General features: G+C 48.6%; 1 protein-coding gene across 5 annotated transcripts in view; it reads right to left on the reverse strand.

Moving 5' to 3' along the window:
- The window catches only part of LOC140390388 (myosin light chain kinase, smooth muscle-like), a 612,875-nt gene that overhangs the window by 485,676 nt on the left and 100,335 nt on the right, over positions 1-26,864 (reverse strand). For 3 of the 5 annotated variants that reach the window (XM_072475527.1, XM_072475561.1, XM_072475517.1), the window contains one exon: positions 7,390-7,524. The exons of the other annotated variants lie outside the window; for them this stretch is intronic. The gene's annotated coding sequence lies outside the window, so the exon portion shown is untranslated. The remainder of the gene's footprint in view (positions 1-7,389; positions 7,525-26,864) is intronic. 5 annotated transcript variants of the gene reach the window in all.

The raw sequence follows: 26,864 nt of genomic DNA on the forward strand, positions 1-26,864 counted from the left end.
GTGGGGGTGTGGGGATGACCTTGTCAAGATGTTCATCGTCATCAATGACGTGTTGAAGGCTGTGAAGAAGATGACGTAGTTTCTCCGCTCCGGGGAAGTGCTGGACGACGAAGGGTATTCTGTCGGTTGTGTCCCATGTTTGTCTTCTGAGGAGGTCGGTGCGGTTTTTTGCTGTGGCGCGTTGGAACTGTCGATCGATGAGTCGAGTGCCATATCCCGTTCGTACGAGGGCATCTTTCAACGTTTTCAGAACAGCGACCACGACACCACACAACCCTGTCATGGCAATCTCTGCAAGACGTGCCAGATCATCGACATGGATACCACCATTACACGTGAGAACACCACCCACCAGGTACGCGGTACATACTCGTGCGACTCGGCCAACGTTGTCTACCTCATACGCTGCAGGAAAGGATGTCCCGAAGCGTGGTACATTGGCGAGACCATGCAGACGCTGCGACAACGAATGAACGGACATCGCGCAACAATCACCAGGCAGGAATGTTCCCTTCCAGTCGGGGAACACTTCAGCAGTCAAGGGCATTCAGCCTCTGATCTCCAGGTAAGCGTTCTCCAAGGCGGCCTTCAGGACCCGCGACAACGCAGAATCGCCGAGCTGAAACTTATAGCCAAGTTCCGCACACATGAGTGCGGCCTCAACTGGGACCTGGGATTCATGTCGCATTACATTCATCCCCCACCATCTGGCCTGCGAAATCCTACCAACTGTCCTGGCTTGGTACAATTCACACCTCTTTAACCTGGGGTTACCCCATCTCTGGATCTGTAAAGATTTAATCACCTGCTAATGCTCGCATTCCAAGCATTGTTTGGCATCTTTGAATTTGTCTATATATGTGTTTCTGGAACAGACCTCTTCATTCACCTGAGGAAGGAGCAGCGCTCCGAAAGCTAGTGACATCGAAACAAACCTGTTGGACTTTAACCTGGTGTTGTAAGACTTCGTACTGTGCAATAAGTTAGCCATTGCACGGTCTCAACTGAGGGACTTCTGCACTTGTGGAGGTGCTGTTCAGGTGAGACATTAAAGCAAAACCCATATTCCCTCTCGGCTGGACATGAGAATATAAGAAATAGGAGCTATAGGAAGTCATTCTGTCAGCCATTCAGTAAGATCATTATTGATCTCCTATCTCAACTCCACCTTCATGCATTATCCCCATATTTCATAATTTCCTTCGGGATCTGATGATCCCTTGCTTGAATAAAATAAAGGATTGAGCTCTATGGGGTCGAGAATTTCAAAGATTTGTTATCCTAACAGAAAAGATTCCTGGGCACTATTTTGATAAGAGCAGGGAGAATCTCCCCGGTGGCCTGGCCAATATTTATCCCCCAGGTTATCTAGTCATTATCAATGCTGTTTGTGGGAGTTTTGTGTGGGCAAATTGGCTGCTTCCTAGATTACAACAGTGACAATTGTTCAAAAGTAATTCATTGGCTGTAAAATGCTTTGGGACATTGTGAGGCCATAAAAAGTGCAATATGATCATGTCTTTCTTTCCATGAGGTGTGGTTTCACACAATCGATAGTTGGTAATGAACATATTGTTCAGGCACCAAATACAACCTAATTGGTCTTGACACAGTGGCAATGCTCATACCTCTGAGTCAGAAGGTTGAGAGTTTAAGTGCCATTGTAGGGAATTGTGCATATAACCTAGTTGACACTTCTGTACAATACTGAGGGGGTGCTTCACCGTTGGAGGTGCTTTCCAATAGATGAGATATTTCCAGATTACCCTCCTGAACCCTGCAACTGCCAACCTGACCTGACTAACACTTCCGACCACCTCACCCAGCTACCACTGACCAGACCTGGTTACCCCCATCACCCAACTAATTCCCAACCCGATCTGACTAGCCTCCAAACTGACTACACGTATCACCCAACCACTTCACCCACCTGACACTCCGTTCATCCGTCCGTTCATCCATCCATCCAATTATTCATCCAGAACGACAATCCGAAGATGATTGCCGCTCCTTGGAAGATCTGGGCCTTTGTTGTTTGTCTGGCTAAGGTCATCCTATCCATGAGGGATGAATTAAAAAAAGACTGATGCTATAATGGAAGTGGAGTTAATATTCTGGTGGGATTAAATCAAATGGGTGAAATATCTTCTTTATGCAAACCTATCTTCTGTTAAGATGTATTAATGACTTTAACTGAATGGCAACTTAGCTTACTTTCTCAGAGCAGGTCTGACAGCATCTGTGAAGAGGAAAGGGAGCTTTGTCAAAGCTTTGAATAATCTAAACTCGAAACGTTGGCTCCTTTTTCTCTCCACAGATGCTGTCAGACCTGCTGAAATTGTCCAGTATTTTCTGTTTTTGTTTCAGATTCCAGCTTACTTTCTGTTGGCCTCAGAGCAATCAATCACTAAAGCTCAGCTAAAAACAAATTTCATTTGGTCCCTGATGAGATGCTTCAGCTGTGCATTGTAGGGCTAAAGTGTCGCCAAGTAAAGAGGCCAAGAGTTCTAGACGCCTCTTGACAGCTAATTATGGAGCAGGATTGAATGGAATAATGGAAAAGTCCTTGGAGCAAACTGTTAGCCGTGAGCAGATAAGGATCTTCCCAAGGAAAGATAAAGAGGAACAAAATTAGGAATTTAAATGTTTCTTACTTTATAGTGGGTCTCCAATTAATGAGTGCTGATTGGAAATTATGTGCCTTTCAAAAATTATTTGTAGAAAATGGGGGTGATTTTCCAGCCCCGTTGCGCCTGGTGCAAACGCCGGAATGGCATTTGTGAGAGGGCTATACGGAACCTGCGCCGGCGTGAATCTGGAACATGATATTACCGGTCCCTCCCAGCAGACGTAATCAGATCACGCCCTCATTACCATGGCTTTACATGCATCTAAATATGCAAAATCGGCTTAACGCCAAATCTTTCAGGAAAATCCTATGTTCCCACCCACTGGCCTGACATAAAGCTGGCGGGTACCACTGCTGGTCTCCACAAACGTTGACCAGATGTGATAACCATGCCAGGGGGCTTGGAGGGCATTGCAGACCTCAGGTGGATGGGGACATGGCAGGGCATTGCCCTGGCATTACAACCTGGCAGTGCCAACCCACAATTTCCAGGTTGGCACTGCCAGGCCAAAACTACCAAGGCAGCGGGACCTGAAGGGGTGGGGCTAAAGAGTGTTCCATCGGGAAGGCTCCGATGCCGGTGAACATTGAGGGGTGGAGTCATACCGGCAATTCATTATGAGGTGTTTCCATGTCTGTTGGTGTGGGCGGGGGGGGGTCGCTTTACATTCAATTTGAGTTTGGCGTGCACTTTAAAATGAAGCCCCGATTACTGTGGAGCTAAGCCTGCGGGCGTCTTTAGGCCCCGCCCCTCACTATGATAGCACAATACGCGCCCCCTTCAAAAATATGGCAAAGTGTCGGAAGATCGCAACGGAAAACCTGCCTGGTTATCTGGGGAGAAACAAGCTGGTTTTCAGTCAGAACCTTAATTTTGGGGGAAGGTGTTGCCCAATGTCTTTGGGATAAAATCCGACACCTTGTTTTGTAAATGTAGTTCCACAATTTCTCCAATGGCAAACTGACCATACACTTGGTGAGATGAGACTTCAAATCAATCAATATGCTTATGATAAAGTTCTGATCTGACTCATTCAATTCAGTGTGCCAAAGTGAGCATTATATGCTTCCCATCTTAGCAGGTTTCATGATTTGACTTGCGAGGCCTGGATAGAGTGGATGTGGAGAGGATGTTTCCACTTGTAGGAAAAACTAGAACTAGAGGACACAATCTCAGACTAAAGGGACGATCCTTTAAAACAAAGTTGAGGAGGAATTTCTTCAGCCAGAGAGTGGTGAATCTGTGGAACTCTTTGCCGCAGAAGGCTGTGGAGGCCAAATCACAGAGTGTCTTTAAGACAGAGATAGATAAGTTCTTGATCAATAAGGGGATCAGGGCTTATGGGGAGAAGGCAGGAGAATGGGGATGAGAAAAATATCAGCCATGATTGAATGACGGAGCAGACTCAATGGGCCGAGTGGCCTAATTCTGCTCCTATGTCTTATGGTCTAAAATGGTTTCTACCAACATCTCTTGTCTTCGATCCTTTTCAATGCCCCTTCTGCCTCCCTGCCTGTGCCTGACTCTGTGTTTTATCTCTTGCTGTTCATAACCAGAAAACAAAAGCCTGCCAGGTCCCCTACTGAACACACGGGACCAGCAATTCTCCAGCACAATAGGCATGAATCATTTATCAAATGTTAGACAAGCCAGCGAACAACTCATCACCAACAGACTAAATGGAAACAACATCAAAGCTAGTTCATTTGCATCATAACCACCTATCATCTCACAACTCACTTTTTAAACTAGTGTTAATATAATACTTTAAAACGAACCATTGAAAGGGAACATTTTTGACAAATTGTAAAAATATTGCTTTGGCACAAAAGTTTGGTTGAAACAAACACACACACACACCATATCCACGCCTGAAACAGAGCTTCTACTCTCACCGAAAAGGATTTTGCTATAATTGGATTCAATTAACTGCTTTCAGCAATGAGGTTTGTAAGATTATTACACTTTGGGATTGTATCTTTAAAAGTAGCGTAAATGAAGGGGTCATGTGACCTGTTCTGCAGTCTGCCTGACAGTACGCCTGGGTGGTTTGATCCTTATGGTTCAAAAGTAGACTTCAATTGCTTGACTGAGAGGGTGGTGCAATATATTTATACTTTGAGACAATGGCAGCTGTCTTTGAGTATAGGGGCTGTTTAGCACAGGGCTAAATCGCTGGTTTTGAAAGCAGACCAAGGCAGGCCAGTAGCACGGTTCGATTCCCCGAACAGGCGCCGGAATGTGGCGACTAGGGGCTTTTCACAGTAACTTCATTTGAAGCCTACTTGTGACAATAAGCCATTTTCATTATCAGAAATAGATTCTGAGTTTCCCAAAGTCCTAGAAAAATGTTATTGGTATCAGATTTTAAACAGTTCAGTTGTTCATTATCCACTTATTTTAAGATGAAAGATGAAAGGGAGTTGGGTTCAAAGATAGTTAATTAGCGTCTCTACCTAGTGAGCAAATGTATTTGTCTTGGAGAAGAGGACAGAGGAAGCCATTTTTGAGATCAGTTTACAGGCTTTCCTACAAGTTTTGGGATGTTTTGGGATGTTCTTCCGCCAACTGAGAGGCAGAGAGCATGAGGTAGAGACAATCTATATGATACCTGAAGCAAAAGAAATGACGACTCTATTGTTCATTACACAAGACACAAGTGTAGCTTGAGATCAGATTGAAGAGATCGAGGGCGAGATTCTCCGACCCCCGCCGGGTCGGAGAATCGGCGGGGGCTGGCGTGAATCCCGCCCCCGCCGGTTTCCGAATTCTCCGGCACCGGATATTCGGCGGAGGCGGGAATCGCGCTGCGCTGGTTGGCGGGCCTTCCCGCGCGATTCTCCGGCCCGGATGGGCCGAAGTCCCGCTGCTAAAATGCCTGTCCCGCTGGCGTAGATTAAACCACCTACCTTACCGGCGGGACAAGGCGGCGCGGGCGGGCTCCGGGGTTGTGGGGGGGCGCGGGGCGATCTGGCCCCGGGGGGTGCCCTCTCGGTGGCCTGGCCCGCGATCGGGGCCCACCGATCCGCGGGCGGGCCTGTGCCGTGGGGGCACTCTTTTCCTTCCGCCTTCGCCACGGTCTCCACCACGGCGGAGGCGGAAGAGACTCCCTCCACTGCGCAAGCGCGGGAATGCCGTCAGCGCCCTCTAACGCTCCCGCACATGCGCCGCCCGGAGATGTCATTTCCGCACCAGCTGGCGGGGCACCAAAGGCCTTTTCCGCCAGCTGGCAGGGCGGAAATTCGTCCGGTGCGGGCCTAGCCCCTTAAGGTTGGGGCTTGGCCCCCAAAGATGCGGAGCATTCCGCACCTTTGGGGCGGCGCGATGCCCGACTGATTTGCGCCGTTGTGGGCGCCAGTCGGCGGACATCGTGCCGATACCGGAGAATTTCGCCCCATGTTTGTGAGTTTTTAGTGGAGGCTGGAATATTTGCCAAGCTAAGGGCTAGAGGGAAAGAATCTACAATGTAGCCCTCACTGTGAAAGTCTGTTCTGAGATCAGAAATAAAAACAGAAACTGCTGGAAAGAAACAGCAGGTCTGGCAGCATCTGTGAAGTGAAAAATAGAGTTAATGTTTTGAGTCTGTATGACTCTTCTTCAGGCCAGTTTATTAAAGGCAGGTGTGACTGGCCGCAATTCATCTTTCATTGTATTGCAATGACATCTAACATTGTATCATCTATGTGGATAATAGATGTATTGATCATACAGCCACATGATCGAAACTGACTTGAGATAACATCATATTGTTCCAAGGACTAGCCAGGTGCAGGTCTTCTGGGCTAAACAGTACAAAGGGAAAGCACCACTCAGAAAGAAGCAAAGAACCCTGCCTAACAACCAATTAATTCAGGTAGTGAGAGAGGTGTTAATTTATTCCCACCTGCAAGGTTTCTACAGAATCTCGGCCTCAACTTAATGAGAAAACCCAAAGACTTTTAAACTCCACTTATCTTCAGAACTAAGAGAAGGACCTCATCAGGCCTATAATACGTCCCATCTTATATAACTAATTTAAAACATGTGATTTTTTTTCTTGTTGTTCTGTTGATAACCAAAATGCATTCTTCCTCTCTAGCGCTCATCTTTTCTTCTGTGTGTGTGTCTGAGTGTTTGAGGAATTGAGTGATACATTTTGAATGCTGTGTGATTAAACGTTTATCTTTTCTTTTGGCCTAAACTTACCAGAAAGCCTGTTTTAGGTCTATTCTTTAAGGTCAGAACACTCAGGAGGTTTAGAACACTTCCTCTAAAACATAGGGCAGGATTTTCCAGCCCCATCCTCATTGGGACCAAAAATCCCTATCCAAAGTTAATGGACCTTCTGCTGGTCCATCAAATTGTCCATCCCGCTCACTGTGATTCCCACAGCAGGCAGTATTGGAAAGTCCTGCCCATATATCTTGTTGTGAACAACCAAGAGGTAAGGGAAAAGGGGCAAAGGTTATCCCATTCTATATTTCCAAACTAATAATGTATCAATTGCAGTACTGGCTGAGTATCATGTTCATAAAGTAATAATCTATTATTCAGTAAAGCAATGTTCCATTATTGCATATGGGGAATTAATGTATGCGTGACCAAATATTTCCACTGCCACATAGTACATTATTGTAAGTTAAATACAAATCTGTCAGTATTTCCTTGCCGGATCAACATCTTTTCTCAAAATATGCATTTTATAAGATAAAATTGTTGTAATCCTGGACTGTGGAAAAAGCTTAATATCTATAATATTTAACAAAAAAGAGGATTTTACCTGAATCAATAATAATCCTCTTTGTCTTTGAATCCTAATAACTAGCCTGAAGTAACTGGAGACAATCCAGGACAGTGGGAATGAAAAATGTTCCAAGTCTTTTGTTTGACTCCAAACCAGCAGAGTGGTATGTGTCTGCATGTAACAGAAAATGCACAGGGGTAAAGTTTATATTTTAACAGCAAGTTCAATCCTAAATACAGCTGTTTGCCTAATAAAAAGCAAAATAAATGGAGAAATTTGTGGAACAAATCAAGTTTGTGCTGTTTGATAATCTAAATTCCCATTACAAAATTTGATGAAAATTACAGTAAGCAGGTGGTTGGTAACAGTCTTTAGGAACCTCTCCTACTTTTATTCTTCATCATGTGAACAATGTAACAACAATGTCATGTTCTTCTGAAGAGTAAAATGAATTTCATCATCAGTCAGGTAACTAAAGGTTTAAGCTAAGAGCTAACAGTCTGACAGGAGACATCTATATGTATTAAGTTCAATATATACCAGGGATATAACTGAAAACTCAGTTTAAATAACTAAATTATCTCTTATAGTTGGCAATGTTGTGATAGGTATGATCAACATTACAGGTGACATGTTTCCCTGTCAGTCCATGACCCACACACTAACTATTATTTAATAGTGAGAGTATATCACCCTGTGATTGTATCATCTGGTCACAAGGTTCTGCTCTCTTATCTTTATGTCACAATTAGTATTTCTTCAGCCCTTAATTCCACCATCAACACTTCCTTTGTCTTATGTCCAGAACATTTTTGTCAGTCTCACCTCAGCTCAAACTTATCCCTGACCTTCTATTGTATCCCACCCCATCTATATAATTGATTTAATTTCTATCCCTCTTCAGTTCATAGAATTTACAGTGCAGAAGGAGGCCAATCGGCCCATCGGGTCTGCACCGGCTCTTGGAAAGAGCACCCTACCCAAGGTCCACACCTCCACCCTTTCCCCATAGCCCAGTAACCCCACCCAACACTAAGGGCAATTGTGGACACTAAGGACAATTTAGCATGGCCAATCCACCTAACCTGCACATCTTTGGACTGTGGGAGGAAACCGGAGCACCAGGAGGAAACCCACGCACACACGGGGAGGATGTGCAGACTCCGCACAGACAGTGACCCAAGCCGGAATCGAACCTGGGACCCTGGAGCTGTGAAGCAATTGTGCTTCACAGTTCTGAGGAAGAGTCATATGGACTCAAAACGTTAACTCTGTTTCTCTCTCCACAGAAGCTGCCAGATCTGCTGAGTTTATCCAGCATTTTCTGTTTTTATTTCAGATTTCCAGCTTCCACAGTATTTTCATGGAATCATGGAATTTACAGTGCAGAAGGAGGCCATTCAGCCCATCGAGTCTGCACCGGCCCTTTTTTGGAAAGAGCACCCTAGCTAAGCCCACACTCCCACCATATCCCCGTAACCCAGTAACCCCATCCAACCTTTTGGGACACTAAGGGGAATTTAGCATGGCCAATCCACCTAATCTGCACATCTTTGGACTGTGGTAGGAAACCGGAGCACCCGGAGGAAAACCCACACAGGCACGGGGTGAACGTGCAGACTTCGCACAGACAGTGACCCAAGCCGGGAATCGAACCTGGGACCCTGGAGCTGTGAAGCAACTGTGCTAACCACATTTATTTACTATTAATTGCACTCCTGGTATACCTTTGATTTGTGTTCGACAACTTTCAGAAAGGAGCAAAGCCTTTGCTGTGATACCTAAACCTTTATCTCTAACCTCTACCCTCTATGCTGCTTCAAGAAGACCACCACCATACATGTGCCAAAGAAGAACCAGGCAATGTGCCTCAATGACTACCGTCCGGTGGCCCTGACATCAATCATAATGAAGTGCTTCGAAAGGTTGGTCATGAAGCACATCAACTCCACACTCCCAGGATGCCTAGATCCATCTCAATTCGCATACCGCCGCAAATGGTCCACAGCAGACGCCATCTCCCTGGCCCTACACTCATCCCTGGAGCATCTCGACAACAAGGGCTCCTACATCAGACTCCTATTTATTGACTACAGCTCCGCCTTCAACACCATAATCTCGGCCAAGCTCCAAAACCTAGGACTTGGCTCCTCACTCTGCAACTGGATCCTCGACTTTCTGACCCACAGACCACAATCAGTAAGAATAAACAACAACATTTTCTCTGTGATAGTCCTCAATACCGGGGCCCCGCAAGGCTGCGTACTTAGCCCCTTACTATATTCCCTATACACCCACGTCTGCGTGGCAAAATTTGGTTCCAACTCCATCTACAAGTTTGCTGATGACACGACCATAGTGGGTTGGATCTCGAACAATGACATTTCAGAATACAGGTGGGAGATAGAGAACCTAGTGGAGTGGTGTAACAACAACAATCTCTCCCTCAATGCCAGCAAAACTAAAGAACTGGTCATTGACTTCAGGAAGCAAAGTACTGTACACACCCTTCTCTGTATCAACGGCGCTGAGGTGGAGATGGTTAGCAGCTTCAAATTCCAAGGTGTGCACATCAGCAAAAGTCTGAACTGATCCACCCACGTCGGCATTACCACCAAGAAAGCACAACAGCGCCTATACTTCCTCAGGAAACTAAGGAAATCGGCTTGTCCACGCTGACTCTTACCAACTTTTACAGGTGCACCATGGAAAGCATTCTATCTGGCTGCATCACAGCCTGGTGTGGCAACTGCTTGACCCAACACCGCAACAAACTTCAGAGCGTCGTGAACACAGCCCAGTCAATCACACAAACCTGCCTCCCATCCATTGACTCTATCTACACCTCCCGCTGCCTTGGGAAAGCGGGCAGCATAATCAAAGACCCCTCTCACCCAGCTTACTCACTCTTCCAACTTCTTCCATCGGGCAGGAAATACAAAAGTCTGAGAACACGCACTAAGAGATTCAAAAACAGCTTCTTCCCCACTGTCGCCAAACTCCTAAACAACTCTCTTATGGACTGATCTGATTAATACTCCACTCATGTATGCTTCACCCGATGCCGGTGTCTAGGTATTTACATTATGTACCTTGTGTTGCCCTATTATGTATTTTCTTTTCTTTTCATGTACTAAATGATCTGTTTGAGCTGCTCGCAGAAAAATACTTTTCACTGTACCTCGGTACACGTGACAATAAACAAATCCAACAAATCCAATCCAAACTCTCCATCTTTCTTTCCTCCTTTAAGACACTCCTTAAAATTTGTCAAGATCTGTTTGATAACTCTTCTGTGAAGAGGCTTGGGATCTTTTAATGCATAAAAATCTCTATACACATGCCGGTTAATGCTTTTACAGCTGTAGATCTATCATTTAACGATTAAAGTATTTTTATGGCCTAAAGATTCCCATTAGCGAGCTGCTCACAGGCTCTCAGCAACTCATCAATCAGATAGGGTGGGAAATGTGGGCAGGTAAGTTAAGGAGAGGGTGGAAGGAAACCATGAAGAGAGCTGCAGACAGCCATTCAGTGGGAGTGATTTTTACTTGCCCAAAGGAGCACATAAATTTAAAATAATATTTTCTTCAAATCTTTTGGTCTTTCAGGAACCTTGGTTTGGTTGCACTGCAACAATTCATGAGCAGTAAATGTAACAGCCTTTGGTATTTCAAAATTCCATTGGGCCTTATTGACATCATAGGATCCTAAATTGTGTATAGTTGTTGAAGCTCTTTCCTGTTTACTGGAAGGACCAGCACAGCTTAATTCCTCACCAAAATAACAGGGCTGGGATCTTCCAAAATCCCGGCTAAGTGTTGATGCCGGCGTAAACACCGGAGTGTTTCACGCCGGCATCAACGGGCACCTTGGCCCAGCGATTCAGTGGCCCACAGGGGGACAGCACAGCGCCGGAGTGCTGCACGCAGCTCCGGATCCAGGGTGGGATTCTCCGACCCCCTGCCGGGTCGGAGAATCACCGGGGGCTGGCGTGAATCCCGCCCCTGCCGGTTGCTGAATTTTCCGGCACCGGATATTCGGCGGGGGTGGGAATCGCGCCACGCCGGTTGGCGGGCCCCCCCGGCGATTCTCCGGCCCGCGATGGGCCGAAGTCCCGCTGCTGGAATGCCTGTCCCACCGGCGAGAATCAAACCACCTTTTGAACGGCGGGACAAGGCGGCGCGGGCGGGCTCCGGGGTCCTGGGGGGGGGGAGGGGGGGGGCGGGGGGCGATCTGGCCCCGGGGGGTGCCCCCACGGTGGCCTGGCCTGCGATCGGGGCCCACCAATCCGCGGGCGGGCCTGTGCCGTGGGGGCACTCTTTTCCTTCCGCCTTCGCCATGGTCTCCACTATGGCGGAGGCGGAAGAGACCCCCTCCACTGCGCATGCGCGGGGATGCCGTGAGCGGCCGCTGACGCTCCCGCGCATGCGCCGCACGGCAAAGTCATTTCCGCGCCAGCTGGCGGGGCACCAAAGGCCTTTCCCGCCAGCTGGCGGGGTGGAAATCAGTCCGGCACGGGCCTAGCCCCTCAAGGTGAGGGCTCGGCCCCTCAAGATGCGGAGAATTCCGCACCTTTGGGGCGGTGCGATGCCGGACTGATTTGCGCCGTTTTTGGCGCCGGTCAGCGGACATCGCGCCGATTGCGGAGAATCCCGCCCCCGATATGTAGCCCTGCACTGCCGGCGCGAGTCCGCAGCGGCGATTTCTGCGCCGGCGCATGCGCGCGGTGGCTGTTTCCAAGCCGGCACACACGCGTGGTGGCCGTTTCCATGCCGGCGCCGCGCAACATGGCATAGCGACACAGCGACCCGGCACGGAAGAAGGTAGACCCCCATGGATCGCGCACGCCCACCGATCGGTAGCCCCCGATCGCATGCCTGGCTGTCGTGGAGGCCTCCCACCCGGAGTCTGATCACCCCGCTCCCCCACCGGGACAGCCAGCGTGGCCGCGGGTCAGAGCTCCCGCCGGGTGGAACCAGGTTGGAACCACGCCAGCGGAACCCGGCCTGTCAATCGCGGAGAATCGCTGCAGGGGCCGTTGAAAACGGCCTCCACCCGGCGCGGCGTCGACCACTTGCGCACGACTGCCACCGATTCTCTGGTCGCCGGAGAATCGCGTCCCGGCGTCGGAGCGCCATGGTGGGAATTTACAGCATCACCGCCGATTCTCCGATCCAGCGCGGGTTTGGAGAATCCCGGCCTAGAACTCTGATCATCAGGGGGAAAGTGCAATACATGTGCACCCCCAGTTTTCAGGGATGTTATTACCCCATTCACAAGCAAAAACAGGGATGAAAATTGCTTCCATAGCATTTTGCAATTGTACTTTGTAATCATTGTAATTAAGCTCTTATTAAAACACAAAGAAGGAATTGCAGGAACACTGGAGGCCCAACTAAGTTCAAGGGGTCGCAGAGCAAGGGGAGTTGGGGTGGGGGGGTAGTAAAGGCCTTGGGGGGGGCACAAAGGGGATGAATGGGATCTCAAGGAAGAGGCTGAGGGTGGACGGAGGAGATGTGCATGGGAAGGAGAAGGGTGGTCCGGAGGCTGCTAGACCATAAGGATGGAGCGCCCAACTTCAAAAGGGGGCTTCTGATGGAGGAGGAGGGCCCCCCTGCCTAAAATCCTGCTGGTGGGAGAGTGTGAGATTCTGGTTAATGTTTCTAAGTGTGAAACTCAGTCAATTGGTGAAAGTGCAGTTAAAATGTATTGGTCATTAAGGAAGTGCTGCCAAGAACCATTAATTTCTTATTTGATAAATACATATGTAAAACGAATAGATTCAACAAGGAATTAGTTATAGTTGGTGATAAGTCAACTCTAAACATAGAGTATGACAATTTTTATTACAATCCTACAATGTCAGGTGTTAGCCATGGTTCCATAGTAACACTCTCCTGTCTGAAAGTTCAAGTGCAACTCCAGAGACTTATTGCAAATGTAGGCTGCCAAATCAGTGCAGTACTGAGGGAATTCTGCACTGCCAGAGGTGCTGTCCTTTCTATGCAACATTAAAGGAGTCAATGTCCAAATGTAGCAAGACCAGACGATATCCAGGCTTGGGCTGACTAGTTGCAAGTTACATTTGCACCACACAAGTGCCAGGAAATGACCTTCTCCTACAAGAGAGGATCTAACCACCACCCTCGGGGCTGGTTTAGCACAGTGGGCTGAATAGCTGGCTTGTAATGCAGAACAATGCCAGCAGCGCGGGTTCAATTCCCGAACCAGCCTCCCCGAACAGGTGCCGGAATGTGGCGACTAGGGGCTTTCCACAGTAACTTCATTGAAGACTACGCGTGATAATAAGCGATTATTCTTATTATTATTGACATTCAATGGCATTACCATCGCTGAATTCCCCACAATCAACATCCTGAGGGTTACCATTGATCAGAAAATAAATTGGACTAGCCACATTAATACTGTGGCTACCAGGGCAGGTCAAAAGCTAGGAATCCTACGGTGGGTAGCTCATCTCCTGACTCCCCCAAAGCCTGTCCACCATCTACAAGGCACAATCAGGAGTGTAATGGAATACTCTCCACTTGCCTGGATAAGTGCAACTCCAACAAAACTCAAGAAGCTTAACACCATCCAGAACATAGCAGCCCACTTGATTGCTATACCTTCCACAAATATTCAATCCCCCCCACCACCGACGAACAGTGCCAGCCATGTGTACCATCTACAAAATGCAATACGTCAAGGTTCCTTCCAAACCCACAACCACAGCCATCTGGAAGGACAAGAGCAGCAAATATCTGGGAACCCCACCACCTGGAGGTTCCCCTCCAAGTCACTCAACACCCTGACTTGGAAATATATCGCAGTTCCTTCACTGCCGCTGGGGCAATATCCTGGAACACCCTCCGTAACATCACGGTGGGTGTACCTACACCTCAAGGACTGCAGAGGTTCAAGAACGCAACTCACCATCACCTTCTGAAGGGCAACGAGGGATGGGCAATAAATGTTGGCTGAACCAGCGACACCCATATCCCGTAAATGAATAAAAAAATAAAATTAAACCGAGGCACCATCCACCCTCATAGATGGATATGAAAAAAATCCCATGACATTATTTCATAGAATCATGTAAGGATCCTTCCTGTTTGTTCTTGTTTATTCCCCGTTTATTCCTTATTTCCCCTTTCTTTTATTTTTGCTGTTACATTTTTGATCCATGGATGTTTAATGGACCTGTGACTTTACGGCAGCCTATGCCCTTAATTCCAACAGAAAGATCCAGAAGGCAGTGCAGTTTTACACCGACTGACATCAGTTAAGACTCGGTTTAAGTGATTTAGCTGCTGGCCAATGAACTGGCCCAAAGGGCTCTGGTCTGCCTAGTGACAGGTGGTGATTAGATCTGATCCCGCTCGGACCAGTTCTGGGGGATGTGGGACCAGTACAAACTGGACGGTTACACCTGGGTATGACCGGGACTGATGTCCTCAGGTGAGTATTTGCTAGAGTGGTGGGGAGGGTTTAAACTAACATGGCAGGAGGATGGGAGCCTATGCAGTGTGTCAGAGGAGGAGGAAACAAGGACAAAATCAAAAGACAGAAAGGGAAATAATAAAAGTGATATGCAGAGAAACCAAGGGCCAGATTCAAACAGGGACACAGTGAAAAATATTGGGGGCAAGACAAGTAATGTTAAAAAGACAAGCTTAAAGGCTTTGGGCCTTAACACGCAAATCATTCACAATAAAACAGATTAACTAATTGTGCAAATAGATGTAAACGGGTACGATATAATTGTGATTATGGAGACATGCTTGCAAGGTGACCAGGGATGGGAACTTAGGTTTTTTACACAGAGGGTGGTGGTGGCCTGGAATGCACTGCCGAGTGAGGTGGTTGGGGCAGATATGTTAGTGACTTTTAAGACTTATCTAGATAGACACAGACAGATGGGGTATAGAAGGATACAGGTGATTCGTCTAGATAGGATACGTGATCGGTGCAGGCTTGGAGGGCTGAAGGGCCTGTTCTTTGGTCTTTGTTCTTTGGAAAACGGGAATTGTGGCCAATCCATGGCTTACAAGGGAAATTAGAGATCGTATTCGAACCAAGGAAGAGGCATACAAATTGGCCACGCATAACAACAGGTCTGAGGATTGGGAGCAGTTTAGAATTCAGCAAATAAGGACCAAGGGATTGATTAAGAACAGGAAAATAGAGTATAAGAGTAAGCTTGCAGGGCGCATAAAAACTGACTGTAAAATTTTCTATAGGTACGTGAAGAGAGAAAGATTGATGAAGACAAATGTTGGTCCTTTACATTCAGAAACAGGGGACTGTATAATAGGGGATTTGGGGTAGTGTATTTCGATGGATAGAAAACTGGTTGGCAGACAGGAAACAAATAATAGGAATTAATGTACCTTTTTTAAATTGGCAGGCAGTGGCTAAAGGGGTACAGCAGGGATCGGTGCTAGGACCCCAGCTATTCACAATATAAATGATTTAGATGAGGGAGCAAAATGCAATATCTCCAAATTTGCAGATGACACACAGTTGGGTGGGAGGATGAGCTGTTAGGTGGATGCAGTGATCCTTCAATGTGATTTGGACAAGTTGAGTGAGTGGGAAATGAATGGCAGATGTAGTATAATTTGGATAAATGGGAGGTTATCCACTTTGGTAGTAAAGATGAGAAGGCAGACTATTATCTGAATGGCCATAAATTAGGAAAGGGGAATGTGCAACGAGACCTGTGTCCCCTTGTACACCAGTCACTGAAGGTAAACATGCACGTACAGCATGCGGTAAAGAAGGCAAATGGTATGTTGATCTTCACAGCGAGAGGATTCGAGTACAAGAGCAGGGATGTCTTACTGCAATTATACAGAGTCTTGGTGAGGCCACACCTGGAATATTGTGTGCAGTTTTGGTCTCCTTATCTGAGGAAGGATGTTCTTGCTCTCGAGGGAGTGCAGCGAAGGTTTACCAGGCTGATTTCTGCGATGCCGGGACTGACATATGAGAATAAATTGAATTGGTTAGGATTGTATTTGCTGGAGTTCAGAAAGATTAGGGGGGGGGGGCGGAATCTCACAGAAACCTATAAAATTCTAACAGGACTAGACAGGATAGGTGAAGGTAGTATGTTCCCGATGGTGGGTGTGTCCAGAACCAGGGATCACATTCTGAGGATATGCAATAGATGATTTAGGACAGAGATGATGTAGACTAAGGTTAAAAAGAGCAACAATGAGGGGAAATTTCTTCACCAAGTGAGTGGTGAGCCTGTGGAATTTGTTACCACAGGAAGTAGTTGAAGCCAAAACATTGCATGTTTTCAAGAAGCAATTAGATATAGTACTTAGGGCGAAGGGGATCAAAGGATATTGGGGAAAGTGTTATTAGGCTCTTGAGTTGGATTTTCAGCCATGATCATAATGAATGATGCAGCAGGCTTGAAGGATCGAATGACCTCCTCCTGCTTCTATTTTCTATGTTTCTATGAAAGTTTTTAAAGTCATGAGGTTTCAGTTTCGTTTCACATTTGATTCTGCCGCTTGGATGGGGGAAACTAACCAACTCTCTCCAAAGGGATCAAACTAATCCTTCTCAGAAGGACACTATGAGGGCTGTCTCTCTCTCCAGTAAACATGGGTGACATTCTCTTTAGACTGCAAAGGCTGGAAGTCAAACCATGAGCTGAAAGCCGGGTTTGATGTGCAATGGACTGTCTATACAGAAAGATATAGGCCTGGATGTAAACCTCCAGGTTGATAAGAAAGTGCTTACCCCAGAAAGCCTGCTGCCAGTGAGTACTACATTTTCTAACCTTCTGGGACCCTGAATGAATGACCCTACAAGGAAGACCATTACCAACTGTAAGCCAGAGACTTTGATCAACCAATGTGCTGTGAGGAAAGCATGCTAAACAACCACCATTTGAAGCAAAGACTCTTATCTTTTGACCTTCATCCTTACTATGTTTACCTCTTCTCCCCCTCTGTGTTTGTCTGTCTTATGTGTGTGCAGGTAGAGGTGGAACAGTTAAAGGGGGGTAGTAGTATAGCTTGTCGTTATCCAGTTGTGTTTACTGCATATTTCATCATTATTCTTGTTATAAATAAACAGTAACTGTGTTTCTACTTACAAACCTGATGACTGCAATTATTGGATAGCCAAGGGTCAAATACCTCTGGATTTTTTTGAAGAATTATTGGTTAATTCACTTATGTTGTGACTCCGGGGCACTTGGGTCTGGAATTAACTGTGCACTTGCCCAGGGTGGCATAACAATCAGTGCAACACAGAAGTAATCCATTCGGCATTTTGTGTCAATGTTAGCTCCTGCAAGAGCAACTCAGACAATCCCACTCTCCTGCCCTTTCTGCTATCCTTGCAAATTTCCTCTTTTCAGATAATGATGCAATTCCCTTATGAAAACTATTATTGAACCTGCCTCCACCCTACATTTAGGCAGTGCATTCCAAATCCCAATCACTCGCTGATTATCCTAACCACTCGCTGCTTATGAAAAAGGTTTTTCCTCACATTTCCTTTGGTGTCCTCTGGTTCTCCAAGCTTCTGCCAATGGCAATAGTTTCTCCCTATGTCCTCTGTCCAGACCCCTCATGATTTTGAACACCTCTATCAAATCTCCTCGGACTTTCTCTTCTTCAAAGAGAACAGCTCAGCTTTTCCAATCTATCCACCTACCTCAAGTTCCCCATTCCTGGAACCATTCTCATTAATCTTTTCTGCATCCTTTGTGAGGCCTTCCTGAAGTGTGATGCCTAAAATTAGTTGCAACACTCCAGAGCACAGAATTCGCCAGGGCATCCTCACCAAAACTAGGTTGAACCCACAACCTTTTGATTCAGAAGTGCGTTGCCATTGAAGCACAAGTGACACCTCAAGGATTTATTGAAGAGTTCTTGAATAGCTGAGGTTTTATGTCCAAGAAGGAGGTGATAAATGTTTGGAGGGGAATGCTGGTGGTATGATTGGGTGAAATTCCAGAAGTTACAGATTCTGTCAACAATACCAATGTGTAATTCAAATATCAGCTTGAGATCAAACTGAACCCCGACGTTGTGCACTCTCAGGTTTCACCTCAAAAAACAGCCAGGAAAGTTGGTGGACTCAGGTTCTGATGAAAGCCAAATAGAATAATTTACATTCTGCTGATTCAACTTTAAAATATTGCAACTCATCTAGGACCTGGTGTCAGTTATACCATTGTATAGTGCAGTAACAGCCCTGAAATTAATGTTGGGAGCAGAAAAGTAGTATCACTGTATATTGGAAGTCAATCCCATGCTTTCAGATTAAGCCAACAGGGGAGGAGCTAGGTCTAGGCGATGAGAACCAAGGATAGAGAATATGGAAAAATGCAGCATCCCTTCTGAACATGAGAGGAGGAGATTGAAGAGCTGTGATGGTTGAGTTGAGACAGCGAAGATTGGAGTCACCTTCTGGCACAGGCCCTTGAAACAATTCAAATGATCATGATAGTTTGCAAAGTTGGTGGTTTATTAATACTAAATGATGATAGAAAGGCATGCTAGCACTCCGTCCAATTTAAATACATGCTATTTTTAAAGGCAACATTTCTTTGGAGGTGTGTTCGTGTCTCACTGAGTTAAATAAATCACTTCAGTGGTCATTTGCAAAGTGATTGTGTCATAGGTTATTTCTTTTTCAATCGTTGCACTTTCTATAGTGCCAAACTGTTGAAGAGTCAAGCCATGCTGCTTTGAAATGCATCTCAATTTGCTTTTCAGATGTGACCCCAAATCTATTGAGTTGAGACAATTGTGGCCGAAAGACAATGGAGCGTCGAAAGAAAGGAAACCCCAAACATGCATTTTACTTTGAAGTTTTGATACAGGCCAGTTACAGCTACGTGAAGCGGGAATACCAAGAACCGACAGCAAATTACCCTGAAGTGTTTGTCAATCACTTCCTTTCCAGTGTGAATGTCAATCAAACTACAAAAAACTAATCTCAGCACCAAAAGGTGTCTTTTTAAGCAACCTAAAGAAGTGGGATTAAATCACTCCTTTCCCGTTAAGCCAACCGAATAAATGAGAAATCGCTATGGAGATGTTTTCAGTGCTTTTCACCTTATTATCGGTTTCAATTATTTCTGTTCCTTTTCAAAGTTGAAGGAGCAACACTTCTTTTCACAAATGCAAGTTATTTGATGCTGGTTCCTAAGGATACAGGAACATACGTGGAAGATGCTTTTACTCTCAGTAGGTTTAAATTTTAAATAGAACCAGTCAAGTTTTGTCCACAGGAATTGAATACTCCTCTTTGTGCAGGCAGATAAAGCCTACAGATTGAATTAAAAATCACTGCATCAGTCTAATTACTGGAGCGAGTGAAGACAATTGATGTGGTGCAAAACCTCAACGGAGATTTAGAAATAATAATCATCCTCATTTTCAATTCACTCAAACCTTTGAGGATGGAAGGAAAATCAATATAATGCTGCACAATTGTCTGAAGCCATGGACCTTAACATAAATAGTTAAAATAAAACCATTCTTAAATTCCAGCTCTGCTATGAAATACAGCTACTGATGTTTGACAGGAAATCCAGAGGCTTTGGAGAGCAGAGAGAGCATTTGAACAAAGCATCCCTGCACTCATTCCAGTAGAAAACCAATTGCTAGAGGAATGTTTGCAACTGCTTACAGCTGGAAACCATTAACCATCATTGCAACAATTTGTTGATGAAAAAAATTAAACAGATTCTATTCAGGTTCTACCATTTTAAGCACCCAATATGTAATGACGAATAATAGGTTTTCCTAAAGTAATAAAATAATTCATTTTGAACAGCTCGAAAGGCATTAATTAGCATGGAACATATTCTAATAATGTATCACACTTGTCTTATTAGATTTGAAGATCCACTGATCAGAAATAGGGGATTTGGTAACTGTGTCAGATCACCTCACTTGATGAAATGCACTCACTGGGTTAAATTTTCTGTCTGAGTTATTTTCATCTTGGACCTCAATTAAATACCATCGATCCACTTGGGATGAGGGCACAGAACAGCTGCCAGCATGCTTGGTTTTCCCACCAGCTAATAGTTAAAGTGGCGAGGTGGAGGTTTTGGTAAGGTCTTATGACTTGGAAGGGAGGCAAAACGAGAAAAGGCCATGAGTTTCCCAATGAGGCCCAGAGGAGGAATCCTACTCTTCTTGACACCTTAAAAGGAAATGCTTTCCCTTACGTGAAAGATTTCCTTCTCACCAGCTGCCGACTAGCAAGTCAGGAAACGCATGGCGGACCCCTGGTCCAGGCCCTAGGTAAAACGTTACCAAGATCCCATTATTGTAATAAAATGCTGATTTAGATAAATTCATGGAATCCTGCCTTCTTTCGGTAACCAAATAATCATCTGCAGAATCCTGCAGATTAAGGGAATTCAGAGATATGGGGACAAAGATGGAGTTGGGATAGAAGATCAGCCATGGACGTGTTGAATGGAGGAGCAGGTTCGAAGGGCCGAATGGCCTATCCAGCTCCAATTTCTTGTGTGAAATTGGTAAAGCTGTGTAGAGTCAGGTTCTATGCACATCTTTAACTGGTATCTATTCAGCAGGTAAGGTTAATGTTTTCGCTATTCCGCTAACATGGTGGCATTGTGGCACAGTGGCTAGAGCCAGGGACCCGAGTTCAATTCCGGACTTGGATGACTGTGTGGAGTTTGCACGTTCTTACAGTGTCTGCATGGGTTTCCTCCGGGTGCTCCGGTTTCCTCCAACAAAGACATAGAGGTGAGGTGGGGTTATGGGGGGAGTGGGCCTAGGTAGGTTGCTCTTTCAGAGGGTTGGTGCAAACTTGATGGACCGAATGCCTCCATCTACACTGTAGGAATTTAAGGTTCTAACTTAAACCTGATCATCTACCACTGGTTCTAAAATATCAAAAGGATGAAAATTAGGATGCTCATCCCCTCAATTCAATAATTGATCGAGCTGTACCTCAAAGCTTTTTCTCTATGTAACAGCAATTTATATTTTGTATAGTTCCTTCAACATAATGAAACATCCCTGGACACTTCAGAGGAGCATTATAAAACTAAGTCTGACACTGAGTCACGTGAGGAATTATTAGGTCAGGTGGCCAAAAGCTCGAGTAAAGAATCAGGTTTCAATAAATGTTTTAAAGAAGGAAAGCGAGGAAGCGAGGCAGAGGGGTGACAAGAGGCTACTCCAGATCTTGGGGCCTAGGCGACTGAAGGCTTGGCCACCATTGGTGAAGTGATTATAATTGGGAATGCACAAGAGGCCAAAGTTAGACGGGTGCAGATATCTCGGAGGGTTAGAAGGTTGGAGGCGATTCCAGAGATATGGAGGGGCAAGGTCAGGGAAGGACTTGACAACAAGGAAGAGAAGACAATGCTAGGCTGTGAGCCAATGTAGCTCAGTGAGCACAGGGGTGAGAAGGAAACAGGACTTGTTGCAAGTTAAGCTGCAGGTAGCAGAGTTTTGGATGACCTCAAGTTTACGGAGACCAGCCAGAAGTGTGTTGAAATAGTCAAGTCGAGAGGGAACAACTGCATGGATGAGGACTTCAGCAACAGATGAGCTGAGGCAGTGGAGAAGTCAGGCAATGTTACAGAGGTGGATTAGGTAGAAGAGAGAAAGGTGAAGGGGTAGAGACGTTTAGGGAGGGAATTCTTACAACCTACAACCTAGGTAGCGAACAGCATTCTCCCAAAGTTGCTTTAGGCTCCTGGTTGATATACCAAATATTCTTTGTGGTGATCACTGTAGGGGCATGCACACAAGGGGTTAATGGATAGCAGCACCACATGATCACCAGAGGGCTGGACCAACAGGGGTGTAAAGGGCAGCCACACAGGGTCTCTGTCTCTCTCTCTCGTGCGCTGTGAACAGGGAAACATCAGAATCACATAGATAGTTAGTGAAGTTACATTTAGTTACAATTGTTAAATCTTATTATCCAATTCCTAGTTCCATGTTAAGGTAAAGAACTCACGCATTAATAGTTATAGTTACTCAATAAACCTTTGTTGTTACTGGACGTGTTCGAGTCTTCTTCAACAAGATTCAGAGGACCTCACCATCAGCCAAGGATTGAGTAACACGTGTTATCGACCACGCAGGTAACACTACATACTTAACTAATAGTCAAATTCATGTAAATGTTGACCCTCGGCCACTGGCCAAACAATCCTATTTGCCACCTGCTCACTGCCTCTCAAACAGGCCGACTCTCACTGACCGGCCGCGTCCCTGTCCAACTCTCCCTCTTGCCGCATCCCTGCCCAACTTTCCCTCTTGCCGCGTCCCTGCCCAGCTCTCCCTCTCTCCCCGTTTCTGCCCGACTCTCCCTCTCCCCCGTGTTTGCCCGACTCTCCCTCTCCCCCCATTTCTGCCCAACTCTTCATCTTCCCCTGTCTCTGCCCAACACTCCCTCTCCCCCCGTCTCGGCCCAACTCTCCCTCTCGCCGCATCCCTACCTGACTCTCCCTCTAACCCCTTCCCTACCCGACTTTCCCTCTCGTCAGGTCCCTGCCCAACTCTCCTGTGTACCACATCCCTGTCTGACTCTCCCACGCTCCGCTTTCCTGCCCAACTCTTCTGTGCTCTACATCCCTGCCTGACTTTATCTCAACGCTTTCCTTGCAGCTCCCCTGACCGACTCTCTCTCGATGCTTCTCTTGAGGATTCCCTGCCCGACTCTTCCACGCTAAACTTCCCTGCCTGACTCTTCCACACTCTGCTTCCCTGCCCGACTCTTCCACGCTCTGCTTCCCTGCCCGACTCTTCCACGCTCTGCTTCCCTGCCCGACTCATTCACGCTCTGCTTCCCTGCCCGACTCTTCCACGCTCTGCTTCCCTGCCCGACTCGTCCACGCTCTGCTTCCCTGCCCGACTCTTCCACGCTCTGCTTCCCTGCCCGACTCTTCCACGCTCTGCTTCCCTGCCCGACTCTTTCACGCTCTGCTTCCCTGCCCGACTCTTCCACGCTCTGCTTCCCTGCCCGACTCGTCCACGCTCTGCTTCCCTGCCCGACTCTTCCACGCTCTGCTTCCCTGCCCGACTCTTCCACGCTCTGCTTCCCAGCCCGACTCTTCCACGCTCTGCTCCCCTGCCCGACTCTTCCACGCTCTGCTTCCCTGCCCGACTCTTCCACGCTCTGCTTCCCTGCCCGACTCGTCCACGCTCTGCATCCCTGCCCGACTCGTCCACGCTCTGCTTCCCTGCCCGACTCTTCCACGCTCTGCTTCCCTGCCCGACTCTTCCACGCTCTGCTTCCCTGCCCGACTCTTCCACGCTCTGCTTCCCTGCCCGACTCTTCCACGCTCTGCTTCCCTGCCCGACTCTTCCACGCTCTGCTTCCCTGCCCGACTCTTCCACGCTCTGCTTCCCTGTCCGACTCTTCTACGCTCTGCTTCCCTGGCCGACTCTTCCACGCTCTGCTTCCCTGCCCGACTCTTCCACGCTAAACTTCCCTGCCCGACTCTTCCACGCTCTGCTTCCCTGCCCGACTCTTCCACGCTCTGCTTCCCTGCCCGACTCTTCCACGCTCTGCTTCCCTGCCCGACTCTTCCACGCTCTGCTTCCCTGCCCGAATCGTCCACGCTCTGCTTCCCTGTCCGACTCTTCCACGCTCTGCTTCCCTGCCCGACTCTTCCACGCTCTGCTTCCCTGCCCGACTCTTCCACGCTCTGCTTCCCTGCCCGACTCTTCCACTCTCTGCATCCCTGCCCGACTCGTCCACGCTCTGCTTCCCTGCCCAACTCTTCCACGCTCTGCTTCCCTGTCCGACTCTTCCACGCTCTGCTTCCCTGCCCGACTCTTCCACGCTCTGCTTCCCTGCCCGACTCTTCCACGCTCTGCTTCCCTGCCCGACTCTTCCACGCTCTGCTTCCCTGCCCGACCCTCCCACGCTCTGCTTCCCTGCCCGACTCTTCCACGCTCTGCTTCCCTGCCCGACTCTTCCACGCTCTGCTTCCCTGCCCGACTCTTCCACGTTCTGCTTCCCTGCCCGACTCTTCCACGCTCTGCTTCCCTGCCCGACTCTTCCACGCTCTGCTTCCCTGCCCGACTCTTCCACGCTCTGCTTCCCTGTCCGGCTCTTCCACGCTCTGCTTCCCTGTCCAACTTTTCCACGCTAAGCTTCCCTGCCCGACCCTCCCACGCTCTGCTTCCCTGTCCGACTCTTCCACGCTCTGCTTCCCTGCCCGACTCTTCCACGCTCTGCTTCCCTGCCCGACTCATTCACGCTCTGCTTCCCTGCCCGACTCTTCCACGCTCTGCTTCCCTGCCCGACTCTTCCACGCTCTGCTTCCCTGCCCGACTCATTCACGCTCTGCTTCCCTGCCCGACTCTTCCACGCTCTGCTTCCCTGCCCGACTCGTCCACGCTCTGCTTCCCTGTCCGACTCTTCCACGCTCTGCTTCCCTGTCCGACTCTTCCACGCTCTGCTTCCCTGCCCGACTCTTCCACGCTCTGCTTCCCTGCCCGACTCTACCATGCTAAGCTTCCCTGCCCGACGCTTCCACGCTCTGCTTCCCTGCCCGACTCGTCCACGCTAAGCTTCCCTGCCCGACTCTTCCACGCTCTGCTTCCCTGCCCGACTCTTCCACGCTCTGCTTCCCTGCCCGACTCTTCCACGCTCTGCTTCCCTGCCCGACTCTTCCACGCTCTGCTTCCCTGCCCGACTCTTCCACGCACTGCTTACCTGTCCGACTCTTCCACGCTCTGCTTCCCTGCCCGACTCTTCCACGTTCTGCTTCCCTGCCCGACTCTTCCACGCTCTGCTTCCCTGCCCGACTCTTCCACGCTCTGCTTCCCTGCCCGACTCTTCCACGCTCTGCTTCCCTGTCCGACTCTTCCACGCTCTGCTTCCCTGTCCGACTCTTCCACGCTAAGCTTCCCTGCCCGACCCTCCCACGCTCTGCTTCCCTGTCCGACTCTTCCACGCTCTGCTTCCCTGCCCGACTCTTCCACGCTCTGCTTCCCTGCCCGACTCATTCACGCTCTGCTTCCCTGCCCGACTCTTCCACGCTCTGCTTCCCTGCCCGACTCTTCCACGCTCTGCTTCCCTGCCCGACTCTTCCACGCTCTGCTTCCCTGTCCGACTCTTCCACGCTCTGCTTCCCTGCCCGACTCTTCCACGCTCTGCTTCCCTGCCCGACTCTTCCACGCTCTGCTTCCCTGCCCGACTCTTCCACGCTCTGCTTCCCTGCCCGACTCTTCCACGCTCTGCTTCCCTGCCCGACTCTTCCACGCTCTGCTTCCCTGTCCGACTCTTCCACGCTCTGCTTCCCTGCCCGACTCTTCCACGCTCTGCATCCCTGCCCGACTCTTCCACGCTCTGCTTCCCTGCCCGACTCTTCCACGCTCTGCTTCCCTGCCCGACTCTTCCACGCTCTGCTTCCCTGCCCGACTCTTCCACGCTCTGCTTCCCTGCCCGACTCTTCCACACTCTGCTTCCCTGCCCGACTCTTCCACGCTCTGCTTCCCTGCCCGACTCTTCCACGCTCTGCTTCCCTGCCCGACTCGTCCACGCTAAGCTTCCCTGCCCGACTCTTCCACGCTCTGCTTCCCTGCCCGACTCTTCCACGCTCTGCTTCCCTGCCCGACTCGTCCACGCTAAGCTTCCCTGCCCGACCCTCCCACGCTCTGCTTCCCTGCCTGACTCTTCCACGCTCTGCATCCCTGCCCGACTCTTCCACGCTAAACTTCCCTGCCCGACTCTTCCACGCTCTGCTTCCCTGCCCGACTCTTCCACGCTCTGCTTCCCTGCCCGACCCTCCCACGCTCTGCTTCCCTGCCCGACTCTTCCACGCTCTGCTTCCCTGCCCGACCCTCCCACGCTCTGCTTCCCTGTCCGACCCTTCCACGCTCTGCTTCCCTGCCCGACTCGTCCACGCTAAGCTTCCCTGCCCGACCCTCCCACGCTCTGCTTGCCTGTCCGACCCTTCCACGCTCTGCTTCCCTGCCCGACTCTTCCACGCTCTGCTTCCCTGCCCGACCCTCCCACGCTCTGCTTCCCTGTCCGACTCTTCCACGCTCTGCTTCCCTGCCCGACTCTTCCACGCTCTGCTTCCCTGCCCGACTCTTCCACGCTCTGCTTCCCTGCCCGACTCTTCCACGCTCTGCTTCCCTGCCCGACTCATTCACGCTCTGCTTCCCTGCCCGACTCTTCCACGCTCTGCTTCCCTGCCCGACTCGTCCACGCTCTGCTTCCCTGTCCGACTCTTCCACGCTCTGCTTCCCTGTCCGACTCTTCCACGCTCTGCTTCCCTGCCCGACTCTTCCACGCTCTGCTTCCCTGCCCGACTCTTCCACGCTAAGCTTCCCTGCCTGACGCTTCCACGCTCTGCTTCCCTGCCCGACTCGTCCACGCTAAGCTTCCCTGCCCGACTCGTCCACGCTCTGCTTCCCTGCCCGACTCTTCCACGCTCTGCTTCCCTGCCCGACTCGTCCACGCTAAGCTTCCCTGCCCGACCCTCCCACGCTCTGCTTCCCTGCCCGACT

This window comes from Scyliorhinus torazame, chromosome 2, assembly GCF_047496885.1.
Source record: "Scyliorhinus torazame isolate Kashiwa2021f chromosome 2, sScyTor2.1, whole genome shotgun sequence".
In the NCBI taxonomy this organism is placed as follows: domain Eukaryota; kingdom Metazoa; phylum Chordata; class Chondrichthyes; order Carcharhiniformes; family Scyliorhinidae; genus Scyliorhinus; species Scyliorhinus torazame.